The following is a 13,785-nucleotide window of genomic DNA, read 5'->3' as shown; positions in this document are numbered from 1 at the left end:
TCCACCGCCAGGCCCCTGCAGCCCCTCCCTCCAAGGGGACAGCACCCCTTGCCCCTGCACCCCAGCCTAAGGTTCTGCCTGAGTCTGGGGGGACCACCCTCAGGACCCCGCCCTCCCAAGGCCACCCTCTGGCAGGAGGGCGCAGGTGAGGGCAGGAGGCGGCAGCTCACACAGGGCCCTGAAGTGCCACAGTGTGCAGTGGAACCGCCCTCCACCACAGGAAAACTGCAAGCTTTTCCTGAATGCCGGCTGCATGCAGGGCGCGCTGAGGGTGGGAGGCCTGGGAGGACCTCTTCCCACACATTCACCAGCGTCAGGGGCGCTAGGAGGGCGCTCTCCATGGCTGAGAGAACTCTCCAAGTTCGCCATGGCTGTGCCAAGACCCCTCTCCCTGCCCTCCCCCCTTCCCCTAGCTGTTTGCTGTCCTGCAGGCTGCCGGGGGGAGCTACTTGCAGGGGCTTGTGTGGGGGGCTACTGGGTAGGTTGGACATTGCTCCCCCCACACCCCCCCCCCCCAGCCCATAGATGAGCCTGGAGGAAGTAATTTGCCAGGTGACCTTACCTGTGGCTGGAGAGGTGGGCCCCAGTGTCTGCATCTCAGCGCCCCACCCCCCAGGGCACCAGCCCATCAGCTGTCAGGGGCGCCTAGTGGCCCCCCCTGGCGGCTCTGGGCCTGAGGGCAGTGGGTCCTCCTGGTGGTCACCTGGGCCCTGACGGGAGGGAGTGGTCAGCGGCTGTGGTTGTGAGTCCCTGACCTGGGAAAGGGTGCAGGGACGAGGAGGCCCCCAGCTGCTCCTGGAGGCTCTGCTGCATGGGGTGGGTGCCCTCGCTGCTTGCCAGGGCAGCGTGCCCAGCTGCTGGGCAGCTGACGGTCGTCTTGGGCTCTTGATCCTAAGTACCCCCTTCCAAGGCCCCTTGGTTCTGACGCTTAGTCCTCAGACCCAGCCCTGTGCCCAAAGCTGTACCCTGACCCCACCCCTGCCCTAACCTGTCTCTTAGAAGCCCCTGGGCCTCTGGGCTGACCCTCCCCACCTTCCTCAGTGGGTTTAACACACGAGGCTCAGGGGAGGCAGGCGGGTCCTGTTGAGGCTGCACCCCGAGTGTGTGGCCGTATGCCTCGTAGGGGCACACAGGGCAGAGGGCAGCCTGGGCTGTGGGGGCACCTGTCCTCTACTCGCCCTGCCCCTGCCCCCGACTCTGAGTTGGACCAGGGAGCAGCTGCCCGTGTCCTGCTCTCTGGGGAGCTCCCTCCTGGCCTGCACCCTCGACGGGCCCCCAGAAGCTGCTTGAGGAGGAAGGGCGGGGTGCTGGAATGGTGCCCTAACAGGACCTGGCCATAAACTGGGGAGGGGTGGGGCTGCGGTCTAGACCCGCTGGACTTTCCCCCCAGCCTGGCCCCCAGCTGTCAGCCCTTCCCGGGAATGGGCACCTTTGTTTGTTCCTTGAGAGCTCAGATGTCATTGACTGCCCGCCCAGGCCCTGGAGGGCTCCTCTGTGGGCCTGGGGAGGGGCTGGTGGTGGCTGGGCTCCCCAGGGGGCCTGGGGCTGCAGTGAGGCCCACCCACCCAACAGTGGGGCGCAGGCCTGGAGAGGCCACCAGTGGATCAAAGGCCAGGCCTGCGTGCGTCCACTCAGCCATCACCCAGCCCTGAGCTGGGACCGCGGCCGGGGGTCAAGGAAGGTGGTGGTCATTTGTGGCAGAAACAACCACTTTCGTTTAGTTTTGAAAGCGGGGAGGTTATAGGGTTTCCCCCAGCTCCTGCTGGCTGCCCTGTGCAGAGTCACACCCAGGCGTCAGCCTTCAGTGGGCGGTTGTACCAGAACCCTTGGGAGGGTGCCCTGTCCCAGCCACTCCCAGCATGGCCCCCGAGACATCCCGTGGGGAGGCTGGAGCACTGAGCTAGTTTCATAACAAGACTGAGAAGTGGTTTGCCTTTTTCACGGGGCTCCCGTGGGCACAGATGGTGCAGAAGCCCCGGCAGGTGAGGCTGTTGGCTCCTCGGTGAGGATCCCGGCACGGCCACGGGCAGGACCCCCTCACACACACCCCTGGGAGGAAGCGCCTGAGTGAGCCCAAGGCCTCAGCGTGAGCCGGCAAATGCCCCTGACTCAGTGGACGTGTCTGGGCCCTCAGCGAGAGCCCTTGGGTGCCAGCCTCTTGCAGTGCTCACTTGGGCGACGGGCGAACCCCGACCCGTGCTGGGCCGGCCGTGCTATTCACACCTGGGGTCTTGGCAGCCGTTTGCCCCCAAACAAGAGAAACAGCAGTCTCTGTTGCCATGGTAAGTTCGAGCTTTCTACTGGAAATTAGAATTTTGGAACCTGCCAGCATCAGTGAGATAGCTCCCCGACCTGAAGGCCCTTCTCCGAGCCTGTGATTTTGGTGTGAGTACCACGTGGACATGAAAAGGGAGACTCTGATTCAGCATTTTCCAAACAATCGATGCGTGATGTTACAGAATCACGGGGGCCAGAGACCTGTCCTTGGAGCGAGATGGACCAAGATTCCCCAGGGCCCCAGTGAGCCGCGCCTGGCGTGGGCTCCCCGTCCAGATGGAGGCCGCCCGGAGAGACGCCCTGAGCTAGGGTTCGGTGTCAACCGCAGGAGAACGTCCTCGATGACCTGAGAAGGCCACTCACCTGCTCCTGGTTTCTAGCTGCAAGGCTGGGCGAGGCTGGGTTTTCTCCGGATGCTTCGACCAGGATGGTGTCCCCAACAGAGTGAGGGTGGACACGCAGATGAGGTCCGGCTGCTGCTGGGAAGCCCAACGTCAGGGAGACTCGTAAAGACATGTATTCATGCCACTCTTCTTACTGCATTTTTGTTTTGGAAAATATGGGTTTTTTTTTTTTTTTTGGTAAAAATGTTATTTATGTTAGCATGTAGTAGATTTAATTTTTAACTGAAATAACAAACATTTAAGATTTTTCTCATTTTTATTGCCTAACATGGCGAATACTGAGAGATATCACCCTCATAAGCCGAGGCTCTTTGTGGAGGGGTCTTCAGGTGGGGCAGTCTGTCCGGTCGTCGAAGAGGGGAGACTTCATCCTCGTCCTGCTCGGGGACTCAGACCTTGAGGAGGGCAGGCGGCCCCATGCGGAGGTGCTGCTGCTCGGGAGCCCCACTCAACTGAGGGTCTCAGATGGGGGCTGCTTCCCTGACCTGCTTTTATTTATTTATGACTTCAAGTAAATTTTCTCTTTTAAAAAATGTCTTTTTGTTTTGCTAAAGTACACATAACACAAAATTTCCAGGCGCACGGCTCGGGACCCTGAGACACTCACCAGGCTGTGTTACCTTCCCACCGTCATCCCCAGAATCTGTTCATCTTCCCGAACGGACACTCCTTCCCCACTGGACACTCACTCCCCTCTCCCACGGCCCCAGCCCCCGGCCCCCCATCCACTTCCCGTGTCTGTGGATGAGACCCCTTCAGGGACCTCCTGTGGGGCAGTCAGACAGCATCCATCCTTCTGCGACTGGATTACTTCTCTGAGCATCACGTCCTCGAGGTCCACCCGCGTTCACAGTGTCAGGACGTCCTCTTCTGTGAGCACCGTCTGCAGACGGACGCTGGGTTTCCCCCCCCGCTTAGCTGTTGTGACGCTGCTGCTGTGAACACGTGCAGGCATCAGTGAGGCCCGCCTGCTCCTCTCTGGGGACTGAGGGAGGCGGGACTGCCCGCTCAGGCGGCAGGCAGGTGGGAAACGTTTTGAGGCCCTTCCGTGCAGTTTCCCACACGGCTGTGCTGTCCTGGCCTCTAGCTCGGGGTCCGTTCTCAGCGGGCCCTGGGGCTCAGACACCCCTTTGTCTTGGGGCCAGCCCCCCGCTCGTTTCCTGCCCCGGGCAGCCCCTGGCCGTGGCGCCGGTCTGGGAAGAGGCCAGGGTGCTGTCAGGACGGGTGTCTTGGGGTCTCTGAACGCGAAGCCTCCCCCAGGGCCCAGGCATCGTGTCTGGGGTCTCAGAACCGAGGCCGGGACGACAGCTGGGGTTCAGGCCGGGGCCTCCCTGGTGCCAGCGGCGGGCACCGGATGTGGGCCCTGGGCTGACGTCTTTACTGAGTGCTTGCGTCAGGAGGTGCCCGCGGCCGGAAGCGGGCGTTTATGGCCCGGGCGGGCCAGCGGCGGCTCTGAGGGCCGTGACGTCACCCGGCCCAGGCCAGTGGGCGGGGCTGGACGGACGCCAGGCACCCGCCGCTCCCTGCCCGGGCAGCTCTCAGCTCGGACGTGCGGACCGCCCCCCCGCCCCCGCTCTGCCTGAATTTGGTGGGTTCGATTTGTACCTGGTTCTCTTTGCTGAATAGCGTTGACTTCTCTGAACCGTCAGTGACCTGGGGACCCCGGCGCAGCCCCCGTAGAGGGGCCACGGCCCTGCTCACCCCCCAGCCCTGCCTCTGAGCCCCCAGTTCCCGCGCCCACCTGCAATCTCCTCGTGATGTGGGCGGTGCTCGCGGCCCACGGGCACCCGCCAGCTGGAGGCCGTGGAGTTTCTCGGAACGGTCACCCACTCTCCAGTCGAGCGGCTGTGGGCCAGGGTCTTACGCTGGCCAGGGGGCAGCTGGAGGGCAGGGTGATGTGACCTGTTCTCCTGGAGGCATGAGGCTGGTCTGCAGGGGGCTGGGGACCCCTCATGGGTCTGGTGAGGCTTCTAGGGTATTGGTCGGGGCCTGCTGGACCTCCTGCCCTGGCCGTTGCCTTAGCTTGTTTTGTGGACTCTCTGAAGTGCTAGTGTGGGCGTTTTACATGACGCCCCTTGATTCGAGTTTGCTGCAGGCTTCCTTGCGGTTGGGAGGGAGGCATGCAGGAGGAGGGGCCCCCCTGAGCGCTGTGTGGGAGAGCGTGGCCACACCGTCCTGCCCCTGGCTTAACGAGGACCCCCCTCCCCACTTCTTACCTAGTGAGCCCTGCAGGAGGGGTCCACGACCAACCGCGCTGACAGAAGGTGCGGCAGCGAAGGCGAATTCTCTCTCCCCCTCTAAACTGATTGATTGGATTTTTCTATATGAGTGAGGGTTCCTTCCCGTTCGTTTATTTCTTCGATGATGGGTGTCACTCTGGACTCCATGCTTGTTTTGTCCCGTGGGTTATGGTCACACACCCCAGTTACGGCTTCGGTGGCTCAGCCTACCCGTCTCTGCCAGCAGGGCGGCATCCTGCCGCCCTGCGGCCTCGGACAGACCTCCAGCCACTGGCCACCTCCTCGTGTTCTGATGCCACAGACCAGGTAATCTCGACATTCTCACCCAGAACCTCACCTGCTTCCCCAGGGAGCCCCAGTTCCTTTTATTGTCTGCAGGCCCTCATGGTGGACAGCACTAGAAAGACACCAACTGCAGACACATCTGTCGCCCATCTATCTACCACCTATCATCTATCTATATCTGTTATTATTATTATCTCACCTATCTATCATCTGTGTATCCATTTATTACCTATCTAGGTATCTCTTATCTATCTATCTAGCTATTATTTATATGTCTATTATCTATCTATCATCTATCCATTCAGTTCAGTCGCTCAGTCGTGTCTGACTCTTTGTGACCCCATGGTCTGCAGCACGCCAGGCTTCCCTGTTCATCACCAACTCCCAGAGCTTGCTCAAACTCACATCCATCGAGTCAGTGATGCCATCCAACCAATCCCCTTTTCCTCCTGCTTTCAATCTTTCCCAGCATCAGGGTCTTTTCCAAGGAGTCAGTTCTTTGCATCAGGTGCCCAAAATATTGGAGTTTCAGCTTCAGCATCAGTCCTTCTAATGAATAGTCAGGGTTGATTTCCTTTAGGATTGACTTGTTTGATCTCCTTGCAGTCAAAGGGTCTCTCAAGAGTCTTTTCCAACACCACAGTTCAAACGCATCAATTCTTCAGCGCTCAGATTTCTTTATGGTCCAACTCTCATATCCATATATGACTACTGGAAAAACCATAGCTTTGACTGGACAGACCTTTGTCGCAAAGTAATGCCTCTGCTTTTTAATATGCTGTCTAGGTTGGTTATAGCTTTTCTTCCAAGGAACAAGGGTGTTTTAATTTCATAGCTGTCTATCCATTATCTACTACCTAGCCATCATCTGTATATCTGTGTATCTATCTTTCTGTGTGTTTATCTATCATCTATCTTGTGCTTATGGTTTGAACCCACTGGGTCTGAGGTGCTGTGTTGTGAGTTGACAGCTGATTCACAGTGTTGCTGGGACCTTGAAAACCGTGTTTCCAGGCTCCCTGGCAGCCGGCTCCCTGGAAAGTGCTTTTGGTTGAGGGCAAGGAGCACCTATGCCACCACCATCACCATGGTGGCTCTTGGGCAGGCAGTCCCTCCACTGGCTGTGCTCCCCCTCGGGAGGCCCTCCTCTCTGCCCCTCCAGCCTTGGGGGTGGGAACCACTCCCTGCGGCCCCCAGGGCCCCCTGTCCTCATGGCTTCCAGCTCCCGCGTAACTGGCTCTGTTTGAATCACCTTCTGTGGTTTCCTTTTTCTGACGGGGCAGTAATGGTATTGGATGGGTTTCTGAGGTCAGTCCTGGGTCCAAAGGCACAAAGAGACAAGGGCAGGTGGGGCCCAGACACAGAGCCCCGGGTCGGGTGGGGATGCCGAGAAGGCAGTTTTCAGGGGACCCATGTCAGCACGAAGCAGCTACAATAGAAAAGAGGACAGAAAGGTCAAGGCCTCAGAGTCCACTGTCAGAAATCACAAAAGAAAAAGAGCAGATTAAACCCCAAAATAAAGGGAAGAAAGGAAGGGCATTAATGAGATGAAGCGGAAAACAAAGTACTAGAGGAAAAATAAGGAACCCGAAAGCTGGGACTTTGAGAAGATCAGTAAAATTGATAAACCTCTAGCCAGACTGATAGCAAAAATGACTTAAATTACCAATCTTAGGAATGAGAGTTGTGATATCACCACAGATTCTACAGATATTAAAGGGGTAATAAGGGAATGTTATGAACAATTTTCTGCCAATAAATCTAGCAACTTGAGTGAAAAGGACAAATTTCTTGAAATACATAATTCACTCAAGAACAGGACTGCCTGGCCTGTTCAGTGGTTAGGACTCCAGGCTTCGTCTGCAAGGGTTCCTTGTCTTTTCCTCCAGTTCTTGGTTCCCTGCTCCATCTTCCTCATGATCTTCCTTTCACCCCTTTACTTTTGGCAAAAAAAAAAAAAAAAAAAAAGAAAGAATAGCCACATATATTAAAGAACTAGAAAACCAAACCAAAAACCTCCCCACAGAGAAAGCGCCAGGCCCAGATGACTTCAGTGGTGAATTCCATTATGCGTTTAAGAAGAAATAATACCATCTCTGTTCAGATTCTTCCAGAAAGACTGAAAAGGAAGGGATATTTTCAACTCATTTGATGAGGCTAGTATTACCCTGATGCCAAAATCATACAAAGACACACCCAAGGGGGAAAAAAATCTGTAGACCCACCTTCCTCATGAACATAGATGAAAAAAGTCTAAACAAAATTTTAGGAAATTGAATCCAGCAACAAATGAAAATCATGATTAAATTTTTTTTTCCTGAAATACAGGATAGGTTTGACATTCATGAGTCAATATAATTCACAATATTATCAGACTAAAGAGGAAAAACTATAGAATCATCTCAATAGATGCAGAAAAAGACATGTAACAAATTTCAACATCCCTTCCTGATAAGATCTGTCAGCAAACTAAAAATAGAAGAGAACTTCCTCAACCTGGTAAAGGGCATCTACTAAAAGCCTGCAGCTGGCATTACACTTACAGCCTAAACGCTTTTCTCTGGAATCGGAAACAAGGTCAGGATACCTGTTCTTACCACTTCTAATCAATACCATGCCGGGACTCATTGCCAGTGCAACCAGGAACAAAAAGAAAAATAATTAGACTAGAAAGGAAGAAGTAAAACTGCCTTCATTCGCAGGGAACATGATCTTCTATGTAGAGAACCTAGAATATAACAAAATAGCTACTATAATTAGTGGGTGAGTTTATCAAGGTTGTTGGTACTACAAGATCAGTATACAAAAATCAATTATATTTTTATATGCTAGGAACAATCAGAGATTGGCATAAAATGACCATTTACAAGAACATAAAAAAACATGAAATACTCAGACAAAAAATCTGACGAAAGAAATGAAAGACTTGTACACTGAAAAATATAAAACATTGCTGAGAGAAATCAAAGATCTAAATAAATGGAGAGATAGACCTTGTTCATGGGATGGAGGACTCAGTATTGCTAAGATTTAATTCTTCCAATAAATCTTACTGGTCCAGATATTCAATGCAATCCCAGTCAAAATACGATCAGGATTTTTCTTGGTAGAAATCAATACTTTCTGAAATTCAGATGGAAACGCAGAGGACAGAGAGTCGCCAAACAAAACAAAACAAAACAAAACCCACAACTTAGGAAAAGAAAAACAAAATTGGAGCATGAACATTAAGCGATACTACAGTTATTACAAAGCTACAGTGAGCAGAACAGTGTGTATTAGCATAAAGATGGACAAATAGATCAGTGTCATAGAAGAGAGTCCAGAAATAAACACACACATATATAAAGAACTAGACTTTTACAGGAACAATGCAAGGAGGCAAGGATGGCCTTGTCCAGAAGGAGCTGGAACAGCTGGGTTAGGAAAGGAAAGGAAACTTCAGTTCATGCCTCACACTGTATGAAAAAATAATCTCAACTCATCATGTAAAACCTAAAGGTATAGGGCTTCCCTGGGGGTCCAGCAGTGAAGAATCCGCCTGCCAAGGCAAGGGACACGGCTTCGATCCCTGCTCCGGGAAGATCCTATGTGCCTTGGGGCAACTAGGCCCACGCCACAGCTACTGACCTCACACGCCAGGGCCCATGCTCTGCAACAAGAGAAGCCTCCGTTGTGAGAAGCCGCAATGAAGAGCAGCTCCCGCCTGCTGCAACTAGAGAAAGCCTGTGCAACAACACAGACCCAGCGCCAACAATAAAAAACAGAGGAAGCAAACAAACCCCTTCAAAACCTAAAGGCATAATACTTCTAGAGGAGAACTCAGGAGGAAACATTCCTGACCTTGGGTTGGGCAAAGCTTCCTTGCTATGTCACTTTAGTTGTGTCTGACTCTCTGCGACCCCACAGCCTGCAGCTCACCAGGCTTCTCTGTCCATGGGATTCACCAGGCAAGAATCCTGGAGCGGGTTGCCATGCCTGTACTCTATCATCCCAACATACCATCCGTAAAAGAGTAAACAGATGAACTGGACCTCATCAGAATGAAAACCTTCCACTCTTCCAAAGACACTGTTATGACACTGAGCAAAACAAGCCACAGAGTGGAAGAAAAATATTTGCAAAGGGTAACTCTGGTACTGGACTGGTATCTTGAATAGATAAACCAGTCTTGGAGCTAAATTAAAAAAATCCACCAAAATAACCCAATAAATTGGCAGAAGATATGAGCAGACACTTCACCAGAGAAGACAGGTAGGTGACAGGTAAGCTTTCTGACACGGAAAGGTTCTCAACTTTAGTAGTGATTAGAAATGCAACTCAAACCAGGGTGAGGTATCACTGTGCACCTATCGGAACAAGTGTAACTGGGGCGGGGTGCATGGTGGGGAGTGGGGGCTCACCTGCCACTGGGTGGGATGTGACACACGACGCCTTGGGAGAACAGCCCGCTGTTTCTGAGACTTTGGAACGTGCACCTACTGTGTGGCCCAGACACCCGGCTCCCAGGTACACAGGTCTGGCACAAGCTCCTGGCGGTATGGTCTGTGACGCTGTCGAACTGGAAACAGCCCAAGCCCAGCAGCAGCAGCAGAGATGAACACTGCTGTGTGCTCAGCCGGTCAGTCGTGTCCGACTCTTTGCGACCCTGTGGGCAGGAGCTGGCCAGGCTCTTCTGCCCATGGGATTTTCCAGGCAAGAACACTGGAGTGGGGTGCCATTTCCTCCTCCAGGGGATCTTCCCGACCTGGGAATCGAATCTCTTGCGTCTCCTGCATTGGCAGGAGGATTCTTTGCCACTTGTGCGACCTGAGATGCCCCGAACACACTTTTATTTCCACATAAAGGAAAGCCACTCAGTCATAAAAAGGAATGGACGGTGCATGCGAGTGCCATTGTGGATGGATCTCAAAATAATCCTGCTGATTCTGCAAGGAGCCAGCAGCAATCATGGCAGCAGAGGAAGGAGCCAGCGGCCAGGGTCCAGAAACTCAGAACCACCAGTGGCGGGGCCTTCCCCGGCGGGCCAGTGGTCAGGATGCCACGCTGCCGCTGCAGGGCGCGCGGGTGCCGCCCCCGGTCCAGGGACTGAGATTCTGCATGCTGCATGGCGTGGCCACAAGGTAGGAAAACAAAAGCCGTTGATGACCCCCTGAGAAGCTGACCACCCGCGTCCAGAAGCCAATCCTCCCACAGCGAGCTCTCTCTCCCCCACCAACGTGCGTGAGGAATACGGGCTGACCCAATGAATGGAGGTAGGGGGGAAATTAGTTCAAAGCTTAGACACAAGTACAGAAGGGCTCTCAGAATAATGGCCGAAAGATACGGATATACCCAGAAAATCAGCAAGTTCCATGATTTGGGAGTGGTGCTTCCCGAGGGTGATTGCTTCTATGATCTTTCCAAACTAGAAGTCTCTCTTTTGGGAGAAAAACTATCCTGAGTGAAAGAAACCAAACCAGCAAACAGTACCAGTGTGTGGGGCTGTTTGCATAAGATTCCAGAAAACACAAACTAACCCAAAGGGCCAGGAAGCAGACCGAAGGCAAGGGGTGTGAGATTTCCTGGACGGCCAGCTGCACATACATTCACCGTTTTCGATTCAGGTGGCGATGGTTTCAGGTGTGTATTATGTCAAAACTGGTCAGATCCACACTTAAGCACATGCTGTTTATTGTATATCAATTACACTTCCGTCAAACTGAAAACATATTTCAGATTAGCTCTGTTAGACAAAACTAAGTTTTCCAGACCAGTGAATCGTGTTTTCCTTCTAGCAACAGAAAATCATAGCCATAATTTATAATGGCTGCATGACAAAGAGGCAGTCATGACTAGCACAGCATGGCCCATGGCATGACATTCCAGAATTATTTTAGCAATTAGAGATTTAGGGTTAATCATAAAAACATATTCAAGCCAAAACTAAGGTGATGGTGAAAAAGATCATTGGTTGCAGGGGTTTTGTGGGGAGGGTTGAAGAGGTGGAGAAGGGGGATCTGATACTGTAATGGAGCACACGACACTGTATTTGCTGAAACTCATAGAACGCTGCAGCTCCAAGAGTGAGCCTCAGGTTGTGCAAAGTACAGGAGTTAGTTAGGAGGCTGGGGATCCCAGGCTGGTGTGCAGATGCGTGAGAAAGCAATCTAACTGTACTGTAAACGCATGAGACGCCCCACTGGGGGTGGGAAAGAGGGGGCTCTGTCCCAGGGCAACACTCCAGGAAGGAAGGGAAGAAATTCCTCTCCAGGGCTATGAGCACGCAGGAACTGGATTTTCTGTTGCTCATACTGGGTTTCCACAAAGAGTGACAGTCAACTCTCTGTGAAGAATGGCCACACCATTGCCACGTGGTGGACAGCGTGGGCAGAGGGCAGAGAGGACCACTGTGAGGAGGCTGGGCGAATGCAGCGGGCTCTTCACACTCTCTGATCATTGGTTTCCTTGTGTCCAGAATGAAGCAATGTGAGCGCCCACCTCTCAAGGTTGTGGAGGGCTTTAATGAGGTGGGCTGACTGAGTTCCTGGCCACTGCCTGCACACACCGTGTCCTTATGAGGTGGTAGCCATTTGGAGCTGCTACAGAAGGCGCACCCCATCCCTCCTAGAGACTGTCCATCTGTCCGTCCATCCATCCATCCAGCCACCCCCCCACCCACCCACTGACCCACCCAGCCACCCCCCCCACCCATCCATCCATCCACCCACCCAGCCACCCACCCATCCACCCATCTGTCCATCCACCCACCTATCCATCCATCCACCCATCTGTCCATCCACCCACCTATCCATCCATCCACCCACCCAGCCACCCACCCATCCACCCATCTGTCCATCCACCCACCTATCCATCCATCCACCCATCTGTCCATCCACCCACCTATCCATCCATCCACCCACCCAGCCACCCACCCATCCACCCATCTGTCCATCCACCCACCTATCCATCCATCCACCCACCCAGCCACCCACCCATCCACCCATCTGTCCATCCACCCACCTACCCATCCATCCACTCATCCACCCCCCTACGCATCCAGAAGGGAAGTTTGTAAGTGTCTACTGTGACGCTAGTCCGTGGAGGAGCCCACATAGGCTGCTTCCCTCAAGCGTTCACAGTCTGAAGGCAGCAGTGGACCCACAGTGCAGTCAGGGCAGTGAGGAAATGCTCAGGGTAAATGTCGGGTCTCAAGGTGGGAGACTGCGTGAACTGATCTCTTGGACGGCAGTGACCCTTTACCCCCAGGGAGGCCATGCCTGTGCCCGCCTGCTCCGCGGAGCCTGGATGAAGAGCCCAGCCTGCTGACCCGGCTCTGCCCCACTCACACCTGAGCAAACACCTGTGTGTGCAGACCCGCCCACCTTTCACACGGTGCAGGGTGGGGGAGGCAGGGGTGGGGAGGTAATGTCTTCTCGTAAATCCTCGCAGGCCCGGGGGTGACGTGGGGCCTGCGCCTGTGCACCCCCAGGTCTTTCAGCAGGTCTGAGACTCCCCTTCCGACATCTCGGGGAGGACTCGGGGAGGGGGTGGGCACAGCTGATGCTTTGTCTGCCCCTCACTGATTCTTCAGACACTTACCCACCAGGGACTCCATCTGGGCCTGGCTGGGGCTGGGGTCTCCCTTGGGTGTTCAGAGGGCTTACCTGGGTGCACCCTCCAACTGCCCACGGAGGTTGGACCAGAACCGAGGCCCCGAGGTGGGGCCCAGGGTCTGAGCAAGGTCTACATGTACAGAGGCCCTGGCCTCGCCCCCCTCCCCCCCCCCGCCCCGCTTCCTGATGAGTCAGGGTCTGTGGACAGACCACACGCACAGCCGTCTTGGGCTGCGTTGCGTGACGTCTCTGGGCCCCTCCCTTGGTCAGTGGTGACCCACGTGGTCCTCAGGAACACTGTCTTGTCAGGGTAAACACTGCTGGGTGTGGGCCGTGACTGCTCAGGCTGCCGGCGTGTCGGTGCCCCGCGGGGAGTCCGCCCGGCAGGCAGGCAGGCAGGACCCCCGGCAGCCCCGGCTGCGGTGGGCAGAGCGCTGTCCTGGTGGCCTTGGGGTGTCACAGCTTCATCAGAGAGGGACAGTGGGCAGTTTGCTCAGCCCTCTCCCGGCGAGGAGTGGGGGTCCAGCTGGGGCGGGGACAGGGCTCCAGCCACACTGAGGGAGTGTCCGGGTCTGCGGGGCCTCTTCCCGCGTCCCTCAGGGTTAGCGTGATGGACGGGTGGATGTATGCAGGCGCCCGGGGGTCCGCAGCCCTGCTCAGGGGCTGGAGCCCTCCCCACGCCCGCCCTAGTCCGGGGGGCTGACGCCACTGCTCACAGGCCCACCTGACAACCTGTGACGGTGCCCAGAGGGATGGGGCCAGACACGGGGCCTCGGGCGGCCTGCTGCCCACCCAGAGGGTCCGTCAGGCTGACCTCAGACGCAAGGGGACCTCACCTCCTCAGCCCCAGGGGGACCCTCCTTCTCAGACCAGGGGTTGTGCTGGGCACCCTGTGTCTGGCCAGGAGTCCCCGACCTCACCAGGGCAGAGGGAGCCTGGTGGGGAAAATGGCTGCCCCTGGGGCCCGTGGCGGGCTACCCTGGG

This window comes from Odocoileus virginianus, chromosome 28, assembly GCF_023699985.2.
Source record: "Odocoileus virginianus isolate 20LAN1187 ecotype Illinois chromosome 28, Ovbor_1.2, whole genome shotgun sequence".
NCBI lineage: Eukaryota > Metazoa > Chordata > Mammalia > Artiodactyla > Cervidae > Odocoileus > Odocoileus virginianus.
This window is presented reverse-complemented; position numbering follows the sequence as displayed.